Source organism: Cryptotermes secundus, unplaced genomic scaffold (assembly GCF_002891405.2).
Source record: "Cryptotermes secundus unplaced genomic scaffold, Csec_1.0 scaffold304, whole genome shotgun sequence".
Taxonomy (NCBI): Eukaryota; Metazoa; Arthropoda; class Insecta; order Blattodea; family Kalotermitidae; genus Cryptotermes; species Cryptotermes secundus.
Window position 1 is genome coordinate 2152715 of NW_019721521.1, and position 23461 is coordinate 2176175.

General features: G+C 43.1%; 1 protein-coding gene across 1 annotated transcript in view; it reads right to left on the reverse strand.

Moving 5' to 3' along the window:
* Positions 1 to 23461, reverse strand: part of LOC111875433 (xaa-Pro dipeptidase) — a 279631-nt gene that overhangs the window by 137946 nt on the left and 118224 nt on the right. The window lies entirely within an intron of this gene.

A 23461-nucleotide genomic window follows, 5' to 3' on the forward strand; every position in this document is an offset into this window, starting at 1 on the left:
GGACATCAAGTATACTTGAATGCCGTCTGTCATCTTTCAAAATATGGCCAATTTGGTTGTGCGTCTTCCCATAAGGAGATGTCCAAGTAAATTTATGAATGTTACGATATTAGGTGGGTCCCTTTTCACCACGGCATGACGCGTCCTCAGGTTGCGGATGGAGGAGACGGCCTCCAGATATGGAGGGCAGCTGCAAATATATTGAATAAGCAGTCGCTGACAGCCGACAATGGGTGGTCCTCCAGCTTGGGGGTTAGGCGTGGGATAACAACTGCTCACCGTAAAAAATACGTTTGTTATGAAAAATCACAAGAAGCCTCGGACTTGGACGGATTCCTTGGATAAACGACCTGGGTATGTGATTTGGCACTTGTAATGTTAGAAGTACAGTATATACAGGGCAGGTTCGCTCAGGGCAGTGGCGGAAAAAATCTCAAAATATAAGTTAGATTTAGTGGGAGCACAGGAGGTGAGATGGGACGGAGGTGGCACCGAACCAGCAGGCGAACATACATTTCTCTATGGAAGGGAGAACGAGAGCCATGAATTAGGTACAGGTCTATTAGTACATAAGAGAATCATATCAGAAGTTAAGAGGGTAGAGTTCGTTGGTGATAGGATGTCATACATAATACAAAGAGGTCGCTGGTGTGATATCATCGTTCTGAACGTTCTGAATACTTAAGCCCCAACAGAAGCTTAATTGATGATATGAAGGACAGGTTCTACGAAGAACTAGAACATGTATTCGATAAATTCCGTAAATATCATAAGAAAGTTTTGTCAGGATATTTCAATGCCAAAGTAGGTACGGAAGACAATTTCAAATAAACAATTGAGAATGAGAGTTTACACGAAAGTAGTGATGATAATGGAGTTAGAGTAGTGTACTCTGTCACATCAAAAAATCTTATTGTCAAGAAAGATATTATACAGATTTTAGAGTGCAGATGATAAGAAAATATTCTGCAGACAACATTTACAAGTCATGAAGCTCCTCGTTATGTAAGTAAAAGTAAAAGTAAAGCTATCCCTGTACCGGGCCGTGAAGGCCTGTAGGGTTGTGAGACGTTGAGGGTCCCACATTAGCTAGACAGTTGGCCCAAAGATGGCGGTAAGGTTGTCAGCCTTACGCGCCGGTCGGGCTTTACTCCCCAGGAAAATTATTTAATTAATTCCTGGTACTCATTTCTGTCAGAGGCTGAGTAAACCCCAGGGCCTAGTGCGGCTGGAAGGATTAGGTCAACTGAAAAAAATCCAATGACCTCATCGGGACTTGAACCCGTGACCTTCCGGCTTGTAGCGTAGCCCCACAACCACTACGCTACCGCGTGTCTCCCCCCCCCCTAATTTCCCAATTGCTTCGCCGTTCACATATCTTCCTGAGCACACAAGAATACATACATACATACATACATACATACATACGTACATATCCTGTTAAACTTAATGTACATTCAAAATAACGATTGTCTAATTTCAAATTAAAACTGTCATCATAATTTAAGTGTTCCATAAAGCTGGCAAATTCTCACCTCAAGTTTATTACTCCTGCCACATGAAGAGTTTGGACCAACTCCTTTTAAGTCCTCTTCATTTTTCTTTGGACTGCTATACCGCAAAATCTAATTCTTAAATTTGCTTGTTATATCTGCTATTTATATTTGCGTCTTATATAGCTGTACAATGTGCCGGTCACGGTAGCCGAGCGGTCTAAGGCATGCACTGTCTTCGCTCGCTCGGAAGCCGGGATCGTTGGTTCGAATCCCACTCAGGGCATGGATGTTTTTGTGCGTTTTTCTGTGTTTGTCTACAGGTAGAGGCCTTGCGACGAGCTGATCACTCGCCCAAGGAGTCCTACCGTATGTGTAAGATCTAGAAAAACCGAAGTAAACGGAGTTCATGGAGGTAGGCCTAGGCCCACTGGGGCTGTAGTGCCAAGGGGGAAAAAAAAATAGCTGTACAATGTAATTTCATTAACATTTAAAGTTGTAAAATGAATGAATCATGCGCGTATTTCCTTTTTCCCTCATGGGCAAGGAATTGCTCTCTCCTACACAGCGTCCACAGTGGCTCTGGGATCCACCTACTCCCTCATCCAGTATGTACCCTGGGATTTTCCTAGGGGAACAGCTGCTGGAGTATGAATCTGACCAATTAAAATTAAAATTCGGATAGTGGAGAGGGGGTGGAGTCCAGCTGGGTCCACTCGGCACGTCGGCCACTGACTGGCCTATTGTACCTGTCCCGGGTGATTATGATGATGCAGAATTTGGTGGAATGAAGATTGGCAGTGGAAATCGAAGTACTCGGAGAAAACCTGCCCCAGCGCTACTTTGTCCTCAACAAATCCCACCTGACCAGACCCGGGCTCGAACTCGGACCGCCGCGGTAAGAAACCAGCGACTAACCGCTTGAGCTATGGCACCAATCCAATCTACTGCCGGGGCTAAGAATGGTGGAGCCTAGCGCAGTTTATGGTGCACTAGGAATCTGGCACATGAACAAACATATTCTAAGCAGGTTACAAGTAAATCGCACGGTCCGGATTTATGTGATGGTAAAATTAAGAAGTGACGTATGGTCACATGAAGCTCTCTCACTGCGGAGGTAATGATGTGGCGCTGCACTGCACTGCACTGGCATATACCGCATGTCATGGAGATGGTTGGTCTTCAGTTTCTCTTACGATAGTCTACGTTTTAAAATTATTGCCCGTTTCATTCTTAGTCTTCCACGTGGTTGTTTTCCCAAAAGTTCCCGGAACTAACTTCCGCACCAACCTACATTTTTTCCACGTGTCCCTTTTCTTAGAATACGAAACACCCATAAGACTCGTATAGGGTATGTAAACAAGGGATCTTGCTCGGTTTGTTTTTCTTTGAACCCACAACATTGGATCCTAGCGAGAAGCGTCATGCGTCAAGCCCAACATATGCAATTGTCAAAAACCTATTTCTGGTCTCTCAAGACCCGAAGACAAGAACATTAGAATAGAAATGAGAACTGCAACATTCTTTGTCCTTTTAAATAAGTATGTTTACCCATATTTCCGGGGTCAGAACAAATAACGCAAGGAACAATACAAACACCGCTTATTCGCTGGCATCTGCACTGTATTACAGACTCAGAGATCTGGCTCCCGTCAGACACGCAAGCCGCGTCCTGATACAGGGGTGTCCACAACATTCCACAGCCACGCATGACACAGAGATTTGGCTCCCATCAGACACGGAAGCCGCGTCCTGATACAGGGGTGTCCACAATATTCCACAACCACATATGACACTGCAAATAATTCATTTAAAAATAAGGTAAAGTTATTTCTGGCCAAAATTAAACACCACGCTATGAAGACACATAGGGGAGCAGACGTACGGCTCCATCATTCTTAACATCGGCACTAGATGGAGCTTAAGGTTTAAGGTGGGTGGGTGGACGTTATGAGGAAAAGGAAAATCTCTTGCCCCAGCCTGGATCTGAACTCCATAGTGACCTAGTCACTATACTGCCTGAGCTATCCTGTCAACTATTTTACAAATGCCTAAAAAAATTAAAAGTCTTATAGTTTTAACTGCCCGTACACTTCTCCGCCTACTGCACACAGCGCCGAGGATATAGGTGACAAATCAATCGTCGACAAAGAACACAGGAAGGGAAAAGAACTTACTAGAAGAAAACTGCCCATATTCAAGTCTGTCGCCCACGATCGATGCGTAGGCACGATCTCTGACAATGTATCAGCAAAGCAACTAACATGGGTGAGCATGGGTGAGTTGGTGAGTGGAGAAACAAGTGACTACTTGCTTGGGCAGTCTTGTTTCGATAGGCGTTGGGATTCGGTTTGTTTTATATTTGTAATACTTATATTACTGGCACATTGTTTTGTTTCTAAAAACAGGAAGTGATAGGGAACTTGCTCATATCTTCTGGCAAGACGTTACAAGAGCCCGAGATTGTGGAAAGAAAAGGCTCCGAAATGTATTGATTTGCGATGAATTATTGTGAATTGTGGCGGTCAACATGCATCGTTTTTAGATACACTTTCAGACCTATGGCTTCGGGTGACAGTCGGGAAGGATATACGTGTATAAGGCACCCCTCCACATGAAACCCAGCTGAAGTTAAGTGCCTGGTTACTTCTGCTGAGGAACGCTGAACTGATGCAGATGCTCACAAGTATAATCCCAGTAAAATATGTAATTTGCTTATAATTAACTTCAAAACTTAAAATAATTGTAAATTATTATTAACTGGTATTAATAGAAAAAACTGTTCTATATCCAGTAACTTGTTCTACAAAAGCGGCCTCCGTAGTCTAGGGGTAACGTTCCCACCTCATGACTCAAGGTACGCGGCGGAGGTAGTGAAATTTTTAAGGGCGGAAAAATTCAGGGAACAAGTCCTCCGGGAGGGACTTTAAGCCGTGGGTCCCGTGTCGTAGATTTACGGCACGTAAAAGATCCTCAGCCGGTCGCGGTAGCCGAGCGGTCTAAGGCATGCACTGTCTTCGCTCGCTCGGAAGCCGAGATCGTGGGTTCGAATCCCACTCAGGGCATGGATGTTTGTGTGCGTTTTCTGTGTTTGTCTACAGGTAGAGGCCTTGCGACGAGCTGATCACTCGCCCAAGGAGTCCTACCGTATGTGTAAGATCCAGAAAAACCGAAGTGAACGGAGTTCATGGAGGTAGGCCTAGGCCCACTGGGGCTGTAGTGCCAAGGAAAAGAAAAAAAAAAAAGATCCTCATGTTTCTAGGAGACCTCTGAGCAAAATTACGCAAAGTTTCCCGCCCAAGTAGTTTCCAATGCCTCCGGTAGATGGGGAAGTATCGGGTACCACTGCCAGAAGAGGGCCGACCTCGCTGGTAGAATTGGGCTGATAGCGAGCACCAGTACTGGAAGGGTATGGCGACAGTAGAAATTAAAGGGGGGCGCACAATGGATCAATAACCCTGAAAATGAAGTCGACATGTTCCTCCGAAACGTCGGTTGACTTTCAACGGACTATACGGCGTTATGAGATGTTACTAAAGAAAGACGATGGATTTTGTTCCTCTTGCCATGTTAATAAAACATATTATACCAACATGTTCTTATATCTTCCTTAACCTTCAGACAAAGTGAAGAATACACACACATACATACTAAACGACGGCAGTCAAAAACTGCTACTGTTGTTGACAACATGTTGCTGCCTGTGTGACAAATAATGGTTCTGATTCTGGGGTTTTCCCCAGACACAAACTGGTTTATCTCAATTTCATGTTAGTACTCAGCCTTAAAATGTTATTCTGTCAGTGAAGCAATTCAGCAGCAACAATAATCTTAATGATAAAAAAACGACACTTAAAAATTATCATACACGACAGAAGTCTTTTTAAAAACAAAAGGAACAAATGGAATGTGTTATGAAATTCAAAATGTTCTTTCCTTGTACAGAGCCCAACACAATGCTCAGTCCTTCTGTATGCCAGAAATGCTCCTGCAAAACGTATTACTGAAGCTCTAGTTTTATTTCCACTGTTAGCAACTGAGATAATCATTAAACCAACAGAAACTTCGTTGCACAGCCACCGTTTGTGGCTGAATATTTATAATCAGTCCTGTAGGACATTGCCCATTTGAAGATACTTCCTTGAAATTCATTCCTAAGGTGTGAAGAAGGTTACGATAAGTCTGCACCGGCTGGGACTCGAACAAGTAACCTACCAAATACAAGGCAACAACAGCAGCAACCGTTATATCTATCTCAACATTTGTTGAAAACCATACTAATCTGAGAAAGATAAGTCTGCTTTTGGACATCCTTGGCATTCAGGGAAGGGCTTATCCAAACAGGATGTTTGGATTTTTTTTATGTCTAATATACTTTCTCAACCATGGCATACTCGCATAAGTGCCAGGCTGCTAACTCATACATAACGCTCACATTCTGTTAGAAACCTGTCTTCTTGGAATAGCTAACACATAACACAAACAATAGTATGCCCTGGCTCCGACAGGTCACAAACAAAATCACGCAACTACCAAACAATAACACTCATGTAAACCGAATTTCAAAACCAAGCAGTGTACCTTCTCTCTGCTTCTGACAAAATTCTTGTTGGTGACTGTACTGCACACTACCTTGAATGAGGACAACCCAAGCCACGTCACCGGAACTTTCTGCTATTCAGGTTCGCAGAATGAAGGCGGTACAAGCTGTCACACGATAGAGTGACTGTTATTCCAATCAACAAAATGACCCGAGGCTTTGAAATGCCGGAATGTCCCACCCCCGCCTAATTATGCAATCTGCGTAGGGTTCTCTGTTTGGAATTTAGAAACTGTGTTGTACTTAAGTTGAAGGGTCCAGAATTATCCACACACCTACGTCTCGGTCTTCCCAGTGGTCTGCTTCATTCTGGTTTTCCCCACCAATATCCTATATACTTTCCTCTTCTTCCCATTCGTGCTACATGCCCTGCTCATCTCATCTTCGTTGACTTGATCCTTCTAATTATACTTGGCGAAGATTACAAGCTATGAAGCTCCTCATTATGCAATTTGTCCAACCTCCCGCACGTCTCTCTTCAGTCCAAATATTCTCCTCAGTACCCTGTTCTCAAACATCCTCAGTCTGTTTCTCCCTTAATGCCGGAGACCAAGTTTCACACCAATACATAACCACAGGCAAACTATAGTTTTGTATATTCTAATTTTTACGTTTTTAGACCACAGACGAGTCCACAACAGGTTCCGGACCAAATGGTACCAAGCATTACCCGAATTCAGACTCCTCTTAATTTCCTCCTGAATCAAGTTTTGATTTGTTGCTGTCGTTCCCAAATATTTGCACTGTGCCATATTTTCAATGGATTAATTTGCTGTCTTTACGTCATGATTTTGCCCTGCGTCCTGGTGACTAATACTTAGTATTCTCTGCGTTTAATTCTAGAGCAATCTTCTTACTAGCGCCAGTTAAAACTTCTGTGCTCTTTATGGTATCTATGTCGTCACCCAGTACTTTCACATCATCAGCACAGTCCACCAGTTAATTTAACTGCAGTCCCACCTTGTTTTACTGGATCTTCCTAAGGGTACATTCTAAAGCAAATTTGAAAAGCAGCTGTGCTAAAACTTCTCCTTGCTTTAGACCATTCTGGATAGGAAAATTGTCAGACAAATGTTTACCTATACGGACTTTACCATATATTTCGTTTAAACACATTTTAATCAGATTAACTACTTTCATGGGTCAAACGAACTCTACGAAAATATTGTACAATACTTCCTTCCTAATTGAATCATAGCCTTTTTTCGAAGCCTACAAATAGCTGTTGTACTGCCTCATTTTACTGCCATTTTTTCTCCAGTGTCTGACGAATGCAAAAGATCTGATCTGTAGTTGATCTCTTACGTCGAAACCCACACTGATGATAGCCAATAATTTCGTCTATATATGGACTTAACCTTGAGAGAAGCATTTTTTTATTGCTAGTGGAGTGGGACTTAGTCCCTTGTAAGGCCGCGCCATAGCTCAAGAGGTTAGTCGCTGGCTTCCCATCGCGGCGGTCCGGGTTCGATCCCGGGTCTGGTCAAGTGGCATCTGTGGTGGACAAATTGGCGCTAGGGCAGGTTTTCTCCGAGTGCGTCGGTTTCCCCTGCCAATCTTCACTCCACCAATTGCTCCACAATCACCCTCACCTATCATCTGGGGCTGGTACAATAGGCCGGAAGTGGCCGCAGTACAAGGGACTTAGTCCCACCCCACTAGCAATTAAAAAAAAATACTAGTCTGGTCAAAGTCCTACAGTATTTATTGTTATAAAACAGTCTGTAGAATACTTAAACCAATTACAGCTGTCACGTACAATTCCTGTAGCCTCACGCCGAACGCAGTGGTAGGGAATGAGTTATAGCCTGAATGGAAATGCGCGCGCACGATTTATTGATTATAATCGGAAGGGATTCACTCGAAGAATCATGTGACCCTGTGAGCTTACGGTTATTTATGTGGTTATACAGTGTCCTAGGAGGAAAGGTCAATATTCTGTGAGGTCATAGTATCGGTCATTCTAAGCAAACAGTTTATATGTACATGTGTCCTATTCCGAACGGTTTCAGAGATAGAGCTATTTCACTGCACATTTTCAAAATTGTACTCACTGTTCAAGTGACAAAGTTGGTACAGTTTACCTAATATAATAATTTTCTTTTTAAATTCTACCGTCAAAATCAATGCACTTCGCAACTCGTGTGAGGACAGAAGACGCGCATGCATTTTTCACAACACTCCTACAATGTTACTATCAACAGTCACAACGGCCAAGTGACGCTGCACACCGATTCACATGCAGGAGGGAAGGACAACATTGGGCGCAAGATCCAAACTACTGTGCAGTGAAACACCTCTTATGTCAGAAACCGTTCGAAATAGACACACGTACATATACATCTTCTTTTTGCTTAGAATGACCGATACCATGACCTCCCAGAATATTGACATTTCCTCCTGGGACCCCGTATATGTGCGTTTGTGTTGCAGTCTGGTCAGTTCAGCCCCTAGATTAAACTTAAGTTAGAAACTCAGAACATCATATAAAACAGACATACGTCAGGCAACTAATTTCTGGACAAGATTTACTCGTAATATAAAACCAACAACGTTTCGTGCATCAATTCGGTCAACTGAAGAAATTATACAATTTAACATTATGTCCACAAGCATCATTTTGAAATATTTTATTCTATTATAGTACATCTCACGGTCCCATTGAATGTGTAACACATAAAGCTGTTTGCTTACTTCGTCAGGGAACGAATACGTTTTTCATTGATTCATCGTCACTGTATTCTGTCAAGGCAAAGTTTTTTTTTCTTCTTGGCCCTACAGCCCCAGTGGGCCTAGGCTTACCTCCATGAACTTCTCCGTTCACTTCGGTTTTTCACCATTCTGCTAAATGTATCTTTATAGATTGCACAATAAAACATGGGATGTCAAAAAAAAGAAACTTCGGTTTTTCGAGATCTTACACATTCGGTAGGACTCCTTCGGCGAGTGATCAGCTCGTCGCAAGGCCTCTATCTGTAGACAAATACAGAAAAACGCACACAAACATCCATGCCCTGAGTGGGATTCGAACCCACGATCTCGGCTTCCGAGCGAGCGAAGACAGTGCATGCCTTAGACCGCTCGGCTACCGTGACCAGCAGGCAAAGTTATACTTGGGTTTAATTAATTCAGCACCACGCAGTGAAGACGTATGGGGAGGTGGTGGTATAGCTCCACCATTCTTAGCCTTGGTACTAAATGGAGGCGAATGGTCAGCTTCACACTCCTGTCGCTTACCCCCTCAGAGAAACAACTCCTGGTACCAATTGTACAGGAGGCTGAGTGGGACCCAAAGGCAGTCTGGAAGTTACAGAAAAAAGGAAACTCCTTATCCCTACCGGGAATCGAACGGCGGTTCATCGGTCGTCCAACCCATAGTCTAGTCGCTACACCGACTGAGCTTTTCTGTCACGGTACCTATAAATACTCTATAACTGAAATGCGGTATCTAAAACTTTCCCAATTAGAGAAATTAGTTGGAATTAGTTGAAATTAGTTCCAGCTGGCTCAGGATAAGGACCAGTGGTCTTGTGAGCAATGAAACTTCGGGTTCCGTAAAATGCTGGGGATTTCTTGAGTAGATGAGCAACTGTTGGATTCTCAAGGGGGATTCAAGCTATGTGGAGTTAGGAGGTAGATTCCCAGTTGGCTGGGACATTAAATGTAAAAGCCTCTTTCCTCCCGGCCCGGGAAACCCTTCATCTCCTGGCTGGGAAGCGCGCCAACCACAAACATGGCGCGGGGCACAGGCACGCGCACTGTATTTTTAATCTTCTCCATCGTTCTATGTAGCTACGATTACGTAGGAACACACTGATGGGGCTGATGGGTCTTGTTTGTTTATTATTCACAGATATGGATTATCTGTAAGAAGGCATGGCGTTATCAAGCTTCAGACTTTCTCTCTCTCTCTCTCTCTCTCTGAGTAATTCATTTCGAAATTTGTCACGAGGAATCTGTTACTATTCGCCTCACAGCTTGTTTACTTGTACCTTGAATGAAGGCTGAAATCAACTTACACAACATCACAAATTATAAGCATGAGTCCATTTGAAGAGTATTATCTTCTGGGATATAATGAGGTGTAGTCCTGAAGATGGAGGCGATATGTTCCTCCGAAATGGACTCCCAGATGATAGTACTCTTCATAACCACCGCTGTGAGAACCTCAAATCTTCATGATTCTATTAATGTTTGTTTACAGACGAAATATACACTTGCGAATGCTTCAACATGCTCTGAACGTGTCAGCGTAACAGTTATAACTGAGCTGTACATCCCGTGACTATTTCATGAAAACGCATAACAGGATCCATTTCGCTTTCGATAATTCTCAAATGCCTCCCACCTACCTTGCCCCGCAACAAATGGATACTGCAGAGACAATACATTCTATGCAAACCAGGATACCTCTGTCAGCAAAACGGGTCGCTATATGGCGGAAGACAGGGGTTCGACGACCGGCAAGCATAAAAATATGTTTCTTTGGCACCAAGTCCAGACTGGCTCTGAAGGACAATATGTATACGGAAGAAGAATCTGGAGCTGTACCGACCAAAGGATGAAACTGATTACTCTCATCTCTGTAGCCCCACGTTTAGGAAGCCCCTATAGTGAAGTTGTTGCACAAAGATGAAACTTCGCAATGCAGTGGAGATTATTACTGTAGAAACACGCACACAGATTTTAATTGCATATGTATCTCTACAGTTATAACTTCCATGTACTTAACACGTGTATCATGACATCACACAAAACAATAGCTCTAAAGTAACTACTGCAATCAAGAGTGTATGTAGACAGGTAATGTTGTTCCTTACTAAAACTTCCGTGAACACAGTTCTCAATGGAAAATATATTTTGAATTTTGACATCATTTGCTTATTTCTTCTGTGTGTAGGACAATCGTGAATGAAAATACGCGCCTTCTCACAAAACCGTCTTTCGTGTGCAGTCATATGCTCAGAACTGCATCTTTGTCCTTTGAAAAGATGAGCAATGTGGAAGGGGAGAAGGGAATTGGGCCCCCCAGGGCTTCTGTCGGTATCGCGTAAACAACGCCCACGATTTCTCCTCACACCCCTCCAGATTTACACTTCCGTTGTTCAGTTGACATAACCTCATGTCCGTTCCGGCCGCGAGACTTGTGGCGCTGTCAGTTCAGAACGTCAGCAACTTTGGATCTACAAGTGTCCATATGCAAGCAACAGGAAAACCTTGGTCAATGTATCCTGCTCTGGAATTTAAAACTATCTTTGAAATGGGAATCACGCTCATATTGGGGAGATAATTTGTTGACAGGTGTTCATTATGACGAAGTGACTCAATGGTAGAACATTCAGGAATGAACACATACTCAGCAGGCTGGTCTCGCGGTGACGCTACGAACTTTCTCTCGGGTGGTATCTAGGTCTATCCTGTTGGAAGTTATTCGTGTCTTTTTTCAGTCGCTCCAGCAAAATGACGGGATATACCTTCAAATAGGTCACGACAACATCTTCCATCGAACCTAATCATTTTCCCACTTTAATGGACGTTATGTAGGCCTGCTATAGGCCTCCTGCCCAGTGGGTACGGGAAGCTCTTTCCTCGGGGCTAGAGTGGCTGGGGGGTGAAGCTGACCACTCACCTCCATCCAATGCAGAGGTCAAAAATGCTGGAGCTATATGTACACTCCCTCATATGCCTTCATGGCATGATAATTAATTAAGCCCAGGGACAATTTTACCGTTACCACAGGCCTATTATACGAAATTGGAACAAAACTGTAAGGTAACTAACCGCTCAGTCAAGAACTCTGGCTATAACAACATACGGGAGGTGCATATGCTGATGAACCGAGTCAGGCATTTGTAACACTCTGGCCGAGCAAGTTGGCTCAAGCAGTAACGCTTCTAACCTGTAATCGGAAGGTACCCGGTTCGAAACTCTACCGCAACACGGACTAACCTTAGATTCTTTGTGGTTTATTTGGTCTCTCCAATCTCTCTCTGCGAGAGTACCTTAAATTAAACCTCGAATGCTCCCGCCCATACCCTTTTTCAATTAATTTATCACCATCATCCAACAGTCCGTAGCTATACATAGCCTGAGTTCTAACCAGCATCGATAAATAAACTACAAATAAAGAAATTAAATATTTTTTTAGTTATTTTGTTTCTTGGTGTGAGGTGAGACTGAGTCCACATGGTACTTCGGCCACTAATTGGCCTACTGTACCATCCCCGGATTGATGATTATGAATGTGGAGTAGTCGGTGGAATGAGAATTGGCAGGGGAAACCGGAGTACTCGGAGAAAACCTGTCCCAGTGCCACTTTGTCCACGACAAATCCCACAAGACCTGACCTGAGCTCTAACCCGGGGCGCCGCGGTGGGAAACCGGCGACTAACCGCCTGAGCAATGGCACGGCCAAGAAATAAAATAACAGAATTAATAAACCTCGAACCCGATAGGCATAAGATTGACACCTATAAACTGCATATTCAGCTTCCAGACTAGCTACGGGGTAAAAAGGTGAAGTTTTCCCTGTGCTTAACAAATTAAGCACTGCGTCATGAAGGCGTATGGGTGACTGGATGTATAGATCCACATTTTCTTGACCTCGGAACTAGTTGGAGGTGAGTGGTCAGTTTCACGACCCGGCTGCTTTAGCCCCGGGGAAAGAGCCCCAGGTACCCATTGGGTGGACCCCAGAGCCGGTCTGGACGACGTGGAGAAGAGAAAATTCTTGACCGTACCGGGACTCGAATTCCGACCCCTCGGTTGTCCAGCCCGTAACCAATCGCTATACCGACTGAACTATCCCGGCTCAGAGCTACGGGGTCTACCTATTTATCCACACGATAGGTCTGCGGGGGATATTTACTTCGGGATAAAGCCATCGAGACCTTAAACGACCACTCATCTCCATCTAGTAACGAAGGTATGAATGCGTGGAGATGTGCTCCCACTCCAGCACACGTCTCATAGAGTGATGTTTAATTAAGTGCAGATACTTCACTGTTTATCTTTACATATAATTTTTGCTCAGACTTCCTATTTCACGCGAAACCACCTTGTCTACACGTGAAAATAACGTGATTATGAATATTATCCTACTGGCAAATAATGTTATAGAACAATTTATGGGACCATATACGCGTGCACCTCTCACCTTTGCGATGAGAAACCCTCCGCCATTTTGCTTGTTACATCGGAAGATACACACTGGTTATTCCTCTACTTACCCAACGATAAGCAGAGGCGTTTACGTAGCAAGGGCAAGGTGTCATATCACTCAGATAAAAGCAGTGAGAACCTGTGCTGCACTCTGGCACACTGCGCAAGATTCCTTTCGTTAAGCATATCTCAGAAATATGGCACGTGCAGCAATGGAACACATCCAAATTTCGGTTTGCATCTGTCCATTCTCTTCGGTAGGTTTTATTTATGTCCTCATAGAAGTAGTTCGGTTACTTAATGACGCTTTTGCAGTTTCATATGTTTTAGTAGGATGAAAGTAGGCTATATTAGGTGGACAGTATGTGAAAGGAAGTGGCTGAGTCGAATTTTACGATATCCCACAATTTGACTGACGAGACTAACGAGGCCTTCGGGAAGAGAGTGGTAAACTGGATTTCCCGAATACGAAACACGACTGCTGCCATTCATCTGTGACGCCTGGTATCTATCTATCTGTGGTTCTACAGCCCTTGTGGACCTTGGGCGCTTTTTCAATTTCTTAATCCATAACGAGACGGTAGGACTCCTTGGACGGGGGATCAGACCGTCGGAAGACCTCTACCTATACAAAGAACAACACAAACACAGAATAAACGCACACAGACATCCATGTCTCGAGTTAGATTCGAATTCACGATCCCAGTGTTCGATTGTGCGAAGACAGTTCATGTCTTACACCGACGGGCGACTGGGATCTGCGTGATGCCCAGTATACTTGTATATAGTTAACAGACAAAACATTGTGACTATGAAAAATGGACATAAAAATTTGAACAGATAAATATGTGCACTTTGAAACCCGTGTTTTCGCGTTTGTAAACCACTGTACACAAAAAATGAACTAAGTATTACAACGAAAAAAAAAATACACGCATCACAGTAAGGATCAGAAAATTAATTCATGAAACAGAGCTTGAAGTAATGTTGTCTTGGTCCCGTGACATTGTGCTAACGGATTTCACCGCAGTAGGCTCGAAAGGAAATTCTTTGCGATTTCTGAGATTTCGGAATAAGGTAAGAAGTTAATCAGCCTTCTGTCTCTAACCTGCTTTTATTGCAGTGCGAAGTGCACCTGGTGCGCATGCTCAATGGATCCGACGGTAGTTGTGGGCGTGTGTATGCTCACGTAAAGGCCAGTGCAGACATAACAGCGTACTCATATCGGCACATTTGTCGTCTTAAGTAAATATGACCGGAAGCACGTAGTTTACTGCTTAACATGTGGTATTTGACCTATATACAGAACAGAATCGATTATCTAAATATTGACTACGAAACCACGGAACAGTCTCCACATTCCCCAAACAAGAATATCGTACTGTATTTCTACGAACTCGTGATTAGGATATTCACTGCGTAAAATTGTGTACTTCTTTCACACTGTTAATAACATTATTATTGTTGACAAACAAACAAATGAATACATATGCGACAAGAATTTATGTTTATAACTATATAGGGAAAACCTTACCAGAAAACATAAGTAAACAATATATAACAATAAACAGACTATTATTTTTCTTATTATTATTCTTAGTAGGGTGAGACGGGTGAGACTGAGTCCACTTGGTACTCCGGCCACTACTGGCCTATTGTACCAACCCCAGATGATAGACGATGGTGACTGTTGAGTAATTGGTGGAACGAAGATTGACAGGGGAAACCGAAGTACTCGGAGAAAACCTGCCCCAGTGCTACTTTGTCCATCTTCAAATTCCACATGGCCTGACCCGGGCTCGAACCCGGGCCGCCGCCGTGGGGATCCAGCGACTAACAGCCTGAGCTATGGGACGGCCTTTATTGATGGTTCATACGGCTTACTGAGCAATGACTAAACACAAACAATACATTTTCTTCAAAAGTACATTATTTACAATCTGAAGCAATGAAGATCGAATAATACCAACTAGGAGGAGTTAACATCGTTAATTTTAAAAGATTCTGTATGTATGCGTTATCAGAAGAATGCTGTAGGTATGTCAATATTGTGTTACATAGCATACACAGGCTTACGTATCAACGGCGTATCATATCTTGCTTCTGTCACAATTTTCCTCGATCTCCCCTGGCAATTTCTAAAGAGATCAGTCAACTAACCTTCCGTTTCCCAACACAATCATCTCATAATCATCTACATGTTTACTAGTTCGTCCGTGACGAAGGTATGCTTATCAGTTGCACGAATGACATTCGCGAGAGAAGATCTGGGAAGTTCACAATGGCGTTCAAATTAATAGCTAACGTTTCTTGACGGCAGACGAGAAATCAGAAGGTTCTGAACTGAACTGTAGCAGGCTTTACCCTAATTTAATCTGCCCTTACATATAATTTGCTCATGAATCAAATTTTGAATTGTTATTATCATTCCCAAATGTTCGAATTTTGCCACATATTCGAAGGATCTATTAGCTGTTTTTGTTTTATGATTTTGCCCTAAATCCTGACGAAGGAACCTCAACATATACTTAATTTCAAAACCATAATTTTATCTGTAGTTTTGTATGCGACCATAATCATTTTCGAGGACTCGTACTGTTAGGTATTTAAGAATCCAGTAGACCAGCAATGTATCTGGAAGATTCTGTTAGAGATACAGACAAAGCGCAGACTTCGTAAATAAACGCTCTGTAATATGGGGGTGGGGTGGCGTGGCAGAGTATAATTTTAGCAGTGGGCTTGAGCACAAAATAACTCCAGATTCCCATCTCAGCCAACACGGACAAACAGATCTGTGAAGCAGGCTTGTAAGAATACCGCTATTGAAGCAACTATTTGCGTTGCATATCTTAGCTACTGACGTCAGCAGGCTGAATAACACGCCCGACAAGGCTCAGTCCCAGTCACTGTCATCATGGCACAGGGCATTGGCAGAACTAACAAAGTCATTAATGCTCAAACATTAGCATTCAGGTTCCAATGAGCTTGTACAGAGCAGGTTAGCAGAACGGTAATGGGAATGGTTCATATTCGAGATGTGCCCGGTTGAAATCTTGTCAAAATCATGGTTTTCTTCAATCCCTTCAGGAGACATCACCTCCAATGCGACCAAGCTGAATTTATGCTCTTCCCTGTAAGCTTCCCGACTGAAAGAGATGATGCACTAGTAACGCAATCAACTCGCATTCAGGCCATGTTTGTTTCGGATCCTATCCAAGAATCGAGATTTCCCTTGTTTCCGAAGTCCCTCCACTGTTCCTTCGAGCATGCAACAAGCACTTCCTCCCACGTCCCTTTCGATTTATCACTCCTACACTCATCATTCCAGAGTCTGAGGCAACATATCTTGGCAAGCGTTGCGTGTTTATATGGGGAGAAGTGTTAGAGGCATATCAACGGCTACGGTTATTTGCGACCAGATAAAATTCGAGATAAAATGTCCTATATTAAATCCAGTATTTCTTAGAATAGAATTAAACACGTGTCAAAGCGTGTAATGGTCTGACTACAGCGTGTTAAAAACCGAAAACAGAGGTAGTTAGTTAGTTAGTTATTGGAGAGAGTGGGTTTCCCCATGCACTGAGACCTGTATTGGTCCACTGTGCTTCCCTCTATGATTTCTACCAGTCTCTATATCCTACCGGTACTGGTCCTTACCATCAGTCCCGCCCAGCCAGCGAGACCGGCTCTACTAGCTGAGAGGTATCTATAATGCTTCCCTCATCTACCAGGGGTATTAGAGACTGCTGTTGGGCGGGAAACGTCCGTTAATTTGGCTCAGTGACCTCCTTTGGAGATATGAGGTTCTTTTACGTGCCGTAAAGCTACGACACGGGACCCACGGCTTAAAGTCCCTCCCGGAGGACTTGTTCCCTGAAATTTTCCGCCCTTAAAAATTCGACGACCTCCGCCGGGTATTTGAACCCGCGTACTACGAGTCATGAGGTGGGAACGTTACCTCTAGACTACGGAGGCCGCTCAAATAGAGGTAAATACTAAGTTAGAATGTGATTGTGCAGGACGCTGCGTAACGGACAGATAGAGCATAAAAGCAGCAGCAGTAACAACAACAACAACAACAACGAATAAAATATACTCATATAGGAGATGAAAGAAGAGTGCAGCCAATACACTCGCCTACGCTTCACATACTCAAGGTACGTAGTAAAATGAATGACAAAACAAAGATCGTTAACCTATCCCACTCGATGCTATATAACTACTACACTTGAAACAACGTCGTTAAATAACCTAATAATCAATCTCAGTGACCCTGTATTCGAATATTTTGAGCCAGTCTCTGTTCTTAATGCAAGAACACGTTGTCATAAGCTCCTGACTATATCAACGTTCCTAGATCAATAATGAAGTTTTAAATATAAAATATTAAATTGTTTAACAATGAATACATTGTTGGAATTTATTCAGTAACCTTTTTATTTCATTATTGCTAATGGGGTGGGACTAAGTCCCTTGTACTGCGGCCACTTCTGGCCTATTGTACCAGCCCCAGATGACAGGTGAGGGTGATTGTGGAGCAATTTGTGGAATGAAGATTGGCAGGGGAAACCGAAGTACTCGGAGAAAACCTACCCCAGCGCCACTTTGTCCACCACAAATCCCACTTGGCCAGACCTGGGATCGAACCCGGGCCGCTGCGATGGGAAGCCAGCGACTAACCGCTTGAGCTATGGGGCGGTCTTCAGTAACTTTCGTACGTTCCTGTCATCAATATTACCATTTCATGTGAACGAGTTACATTGTTTTACTTCCATAAACTGTTTTAATATCATTTTTGCATATTTTATAGCAGCTATCAACTTGAGCACGTTACTTACTGTCCTTCCAGACATATGCCTTGAAAGTGTCTTAAAGTAGGCTATTATACGTACATCAGAATAAGACAGGAACAGATCAAGTTCCGAGGAAACTGAACCCAGTCTCAAATGAACGGAAAGTGGATAAGCTGTTACAGCGTCACCAAGTTAGAATAAATGTGACATCATCATTGCTGCCACATAAGCATTAAGCCATACGACTTGTTCCTGCCTTACACGGATTAGCTCGACAGCCTACATCCCGTCGTTCTGTATGTCTATAATAGGCCTATAAAAGGTATTATGGAAACCTGGAGTTTGGCATTCTTTCCAGTTACTTCAGGTAAGAAGGAAAGAGGACAGGGATTTCCTACATTGCTAGTGGGTATAATTTCAAGAGATAGACTGCAGAGTGAAGAAATCAGAAGCAGATTACGAAAAACATCACGATACAAAAACCATCAGTTATATATATATATATGATCTCAGCGAGAGAGAAAGAGAGAGAGAGAGAAAAAAAGGGGCATAGATATGCGAAAACTGAAGGATAAACTTAACTTCAGGGTCTTTAAATTATTTTTATGGCTTCATATCCCTCATGATTCTGTAAAATATTGCATGCCACATGTCTACGGTCATTTTTAAAAATATTATCATTCTCATCTCCTTTTTTTTTAATCCAAGTTTCTCCTCCATACAAATTTTTAAATTCGCTTAGTCGGGGGGGGGGGGTCCAGCTGGCTCCACTCGGCACGGCGGCCACTGATTGGCCTATTGTAACTGCCCCGGGTGATTATGATAAGGGAGAATTTGGTGGAATGAAGATTGGCAGGGGAAACCGAAGTACTCGGAGAAATCCCGCCCCAGTGCCACTTTGCCCACCACAAATCCCACTTGACCAGACCCGGGATCGAACCCGGGCCGCCGCGGTGGGAAGCCAGCTACTAACCGCTTGAGCTATGGCGCGGCCTTTCTCCATAAATTAATACTGGAACGGCAGTCACAGTTGGTCTAAGGCGAGTAAGACCATGAGCAACAAGTCACTGTAACTATGAGTTTAAATTCCACTCGGGGCATGAATACACTATATGTCCGCGTTGTTCTGTGATGCGTACCTGGAGGCCTTGCGATAGGCTGATCCCCCATAAAGAATTCTTACCAAATGTCTAATCGGATAAATTATTCCAGAAGTGAACTCTGAATTAGAACAGGTCAAGGGCATAATCCATGATAGATGAAGAAGACATTGAGGTTGGAAGAACTGTCTGGGCGAACAAGTTTAATCGTGTGATAACATACATACGTAGTAACAATGTTTATATTTATCCACAGAGTAAACATTCTGAAACCACTCTCTCAATGCGTGTCATGGTTAGGATGAGCTGGATTACGCCAAACGTCATTACTCCATTATCCCAACATATTGATCGAGCCGCTGATGACTATATCGCTAACTTACGACTGGATCTTCATTAATTTCTATTCGCTCCAAATAATGTGTAATTGAATACTGTTTCTTCGTTATTTAATGACACTGTGCCAATTGCCGACTTTATTTAATGAATACAGAAATTGTAGGATGATTCTGAAGGGAATATTGAAAGGGGTGTGGGAGGAAGAAACATTTACTACGGTGAGCTATCCTGGAGTTCTGGAGGTAACTGGAGAAATATTGATGTAACAATGTCAACCAGGCATCTCTTGAATAAAAAAAAAGCACTTTACTATTGAGCTAAACGTGTTACAGTGACATATGCCGTGGTCTTTGTTTCCCTTATCAATAATAAGATTCATAGGCAACTACAGTCAACACGTAAATAAATATAAAATGTAAGTTTTGAGGTTTTCACGGCGATGACTATGAAGAAAGTCGTCTTCTGGGTTTTGGCGCCGTGTATTCTTCGTTTTGGCTTGGAATTTACTTAATCAGCTCTCTTGAGACAGCGTCCAGTTCTCGCCTTGTGTAGTGGGTGCGTTCACGTAGCATAGAGAAGGTGGTGCGTCTGCACATCCTTTCGGCAGCATCAGAGGTTATGTTAACACCGCTCTTTTCCAACCCGCCTTTGCTTGTATCGGCGCAGTCGGAATGGTGCTATCCCTGCTACACCTGTTTCTACCTTAGGACAGTGTATGATGGCCACTGCAAGTTGTTCTCACAGATCAAACTAAGGAAGATCGGTATAGGTACGGGAAACTAGCTGGGTCGGTTTGCATGGGTCTCAGGGTAGCGATGCCGAAGAAAGCGTTTTTCTGAGAGTTGAGCCAATTGACGTTTATTCACCTGCTAATTCACCACACTGTTAAATTAATGTATTCTTAGCTTTAAGTTACAGCGTTACACTATCGGCAAGCTATGTCCCGGAGCGTGCAAGGGTCACGTCCGTTCAGTTCGGAATATTGTGAAAGTCCCCTTTTTGTGGAATGGCTTGCACCCCCACGCCGGGAATTCGAAAGATGGTGTTGATATATACATTTCATCCCATCTTCCGTGGGAAGCTTGAACGAGGCAACCCAATCATACTGGCCCTCATTCACAGACAATTGTAACAAGCTCTGACCTGTCCTTTTAGGCGCGTCCGGTTCCCTGTACCCGAGCTAAATTTATGACTGATCGTAAATATTATAACTCCGGACTTCTTGTTTCTGCCAGAATCTAGAAATTTTCAACGTAAACACCGTATTGCACGTCCCAGACGATGAAATACGATATTATAGATCACGATACATTTCCAGTAATACCGAAACATAAGACTTTTGAAATTTAAATTACCGAGAATTAATTAGAAATAAATTTCACGTTCATCTATAATCATCCAAATAAATAAGGGCTCAGAATGATCAGCGTCAATGTGGTGCTGGAACTGAAGGAAATGAGGTATGATGCCATGGTCTCTGCATCTAAGGAGGAAGGGAAGGGTGCACAGTGTCTCGAGTCTACGAATGTGTCGATGAGTAGCCCCCCCATAGAGGAACACTATGTAAGTTTTGAGGTTTTCACGGCGATGACTATGATGAAAGCGCCAAAACGAAGAATACACGGCGCCAAAACCCAGAAGACGACTTTCTTCAAACATAAAATGTGTTCGAATTCTGTACTGGTAGCCATCCAGAAAAAAATTAAAAAATTTAGGTACTATTTAATGTGTAAGATTTGAGGTTCTCTATGCGTGGTTATGAAGGGTTCTATATTCTGGGATGTAGCGCCGTGTGATCAGATGAAAGGCAGTGGAAAGCTTTGCTTGCAGTCTGCTTCATGTTGCTTCTCGCTTTGCTTACTCTTCAACCCGGAAGATGGAGGCGACAAGTCGGTTGACTTTCAGCTGATTGCACGCAATTGTATCGCACAAGATCGAACTCTTCAACATTTAACGCGTATAGGGGTTTTCAGACTTAAGTCGCTCAACCAGACAAACATGTATCCGTTTGAACTTACACATTATGAAATGCCGCAGTGTAGGCTCTACTAAGCTAAAGTTATGGCCGCGCCATAGCTCAAGCGGTTAGTCGCTCGCTTCCCACCTCGGCGGCCCGGGTTTGATCCAGGGTCTGGTCAAGTGGGATTTGTGGTGGACAAAGTGGCGCTGGGGCAGGTTTTCTCCGAGTACTTCGGTTTCACCTGCCAATCTTCATTCCACCAATTGCTCCACAATCACCCTCACCTTTCATCTGGGGCTGGTACAATAGGTCAGAAGTGGCTGCAGCACAAGGGACTTAGTCCCACCCCACTAGCAATAAAAAAGCTAAAGTTAACGTGCACAAAGACACCTGAAGATGGCACATTAGTGCTGAAACATGTAGTGTGGAAGTGAAGAATAAGGTGAAAAAGTGTATACACTGTAAGACGGTCAGCATAAACCATGAACACTGCATTTGTATTTGCAATAAATGAACGCGAAAGCCATTTAAATTTGCCAAATTTCACGGAACACTCATCAAACTTAAGTATACTTGGAAGAGGAGTGCATGTATGGTGGGCCATGTTAATATATCAGACCCATAAGATGCATTGTGTTCAGAACGAAATAATCACAGATCACAGTGCTGTGGTGTGAGACACCTCGACAGCCTGAGAACAGTTTGAGCGAGAGATAACAGTGCACAGAATTTTGTTGACACAAAGAATACACATTCGATATTATAAGCGGCAGGTTTCCAACATCGGATATGGTGAGGTATGTTTTCATTTGAGGTGAAAGACCCTTGCGAGATAGTTTACAGGCGATGCGTAAGACACTTACATGTTGGATTGTTTACTTGCCATAAACGGTTGGAAATTTCAGGTCGACAGTAGGGCTGAACAACATTCCTTATGTTACACCAGAGCATGTGATAAAAATGCGTCACCTGACCGTCTCCAGTCCTTGATGACGCATATCCTGTGGCAACGAGCCCACGACGAGTACTTCTGGTAGCCTACCTCTCGGGCTGCTAGCATGATTCTGATTTTACTGAAATACATTTGTTCGAAATGTTTTGCTCCTTGATAGCTTAATATATTTTGTAATAGACTCTACACGGGAGTCGGGGTAGCCCAGTCGGTATAGGGACTGGTAATGGGCTGAACGACCGAGGGGTCGGAGTTCGATTCCCAGTAAGATCAAGAATTTTCTCTTCTCCACGTCGTCCTGACCGGCTCCGGGGCCCACCCAGCCTCCTATCCAATGAGTACCGGGAATTCTTCCCCCCCCGGGACCACTCACCTCCAGTTAGTGCCGAGGTCAAGAGTACGTGGATCTATATATCTACTCCCCCGTACGTCATAATGGCGTAATGCTTAATTAGTTTAGCACAGGGGCAAATTTAACATTAAACTATTGTACTGCATGCCATAACGTCTTCATTCTAAAATGATTAAAATCTGTGTTCGTCATATAGGACGATGAATTCTAAATAATAAAACTTTTCAGGATTCTTCCTACGTCGCACTCAAACACGCGAATTACGCAAATCGAGTCATATTACAAAATCGTACTTCTGAGCGACAGGTTATTTTTCCTTCTATTTCGTTAAATATGCAACATTTCAAAATAATTTTAAATAAAAGATATAGATGTTAATCAGGTCCATATTTATGCAATACATCACTTTTCTGTAGGATGAGCCGTCTTTGGGAAAATCGGTAAGTCCCATTTCAGACAGTATCATACAAAAGGCTTCATTATCTACCTCCCGACCACCATAATATTAAAGTTCATAATTCGATGCTAAATTACTTCTGTAATTGTTATAGTGTACCTAAGGTTTGTAGTTATGGAGGTATCTTATATACTCAGCAGTATATATATATATATATATATATATATAAACTCAGCATAGATCAAAAGGTCACCACAACCCTTTGTAAGCATGTATCATAATGGTTTCAACTTTGTGTTGACGTTCACAATTTA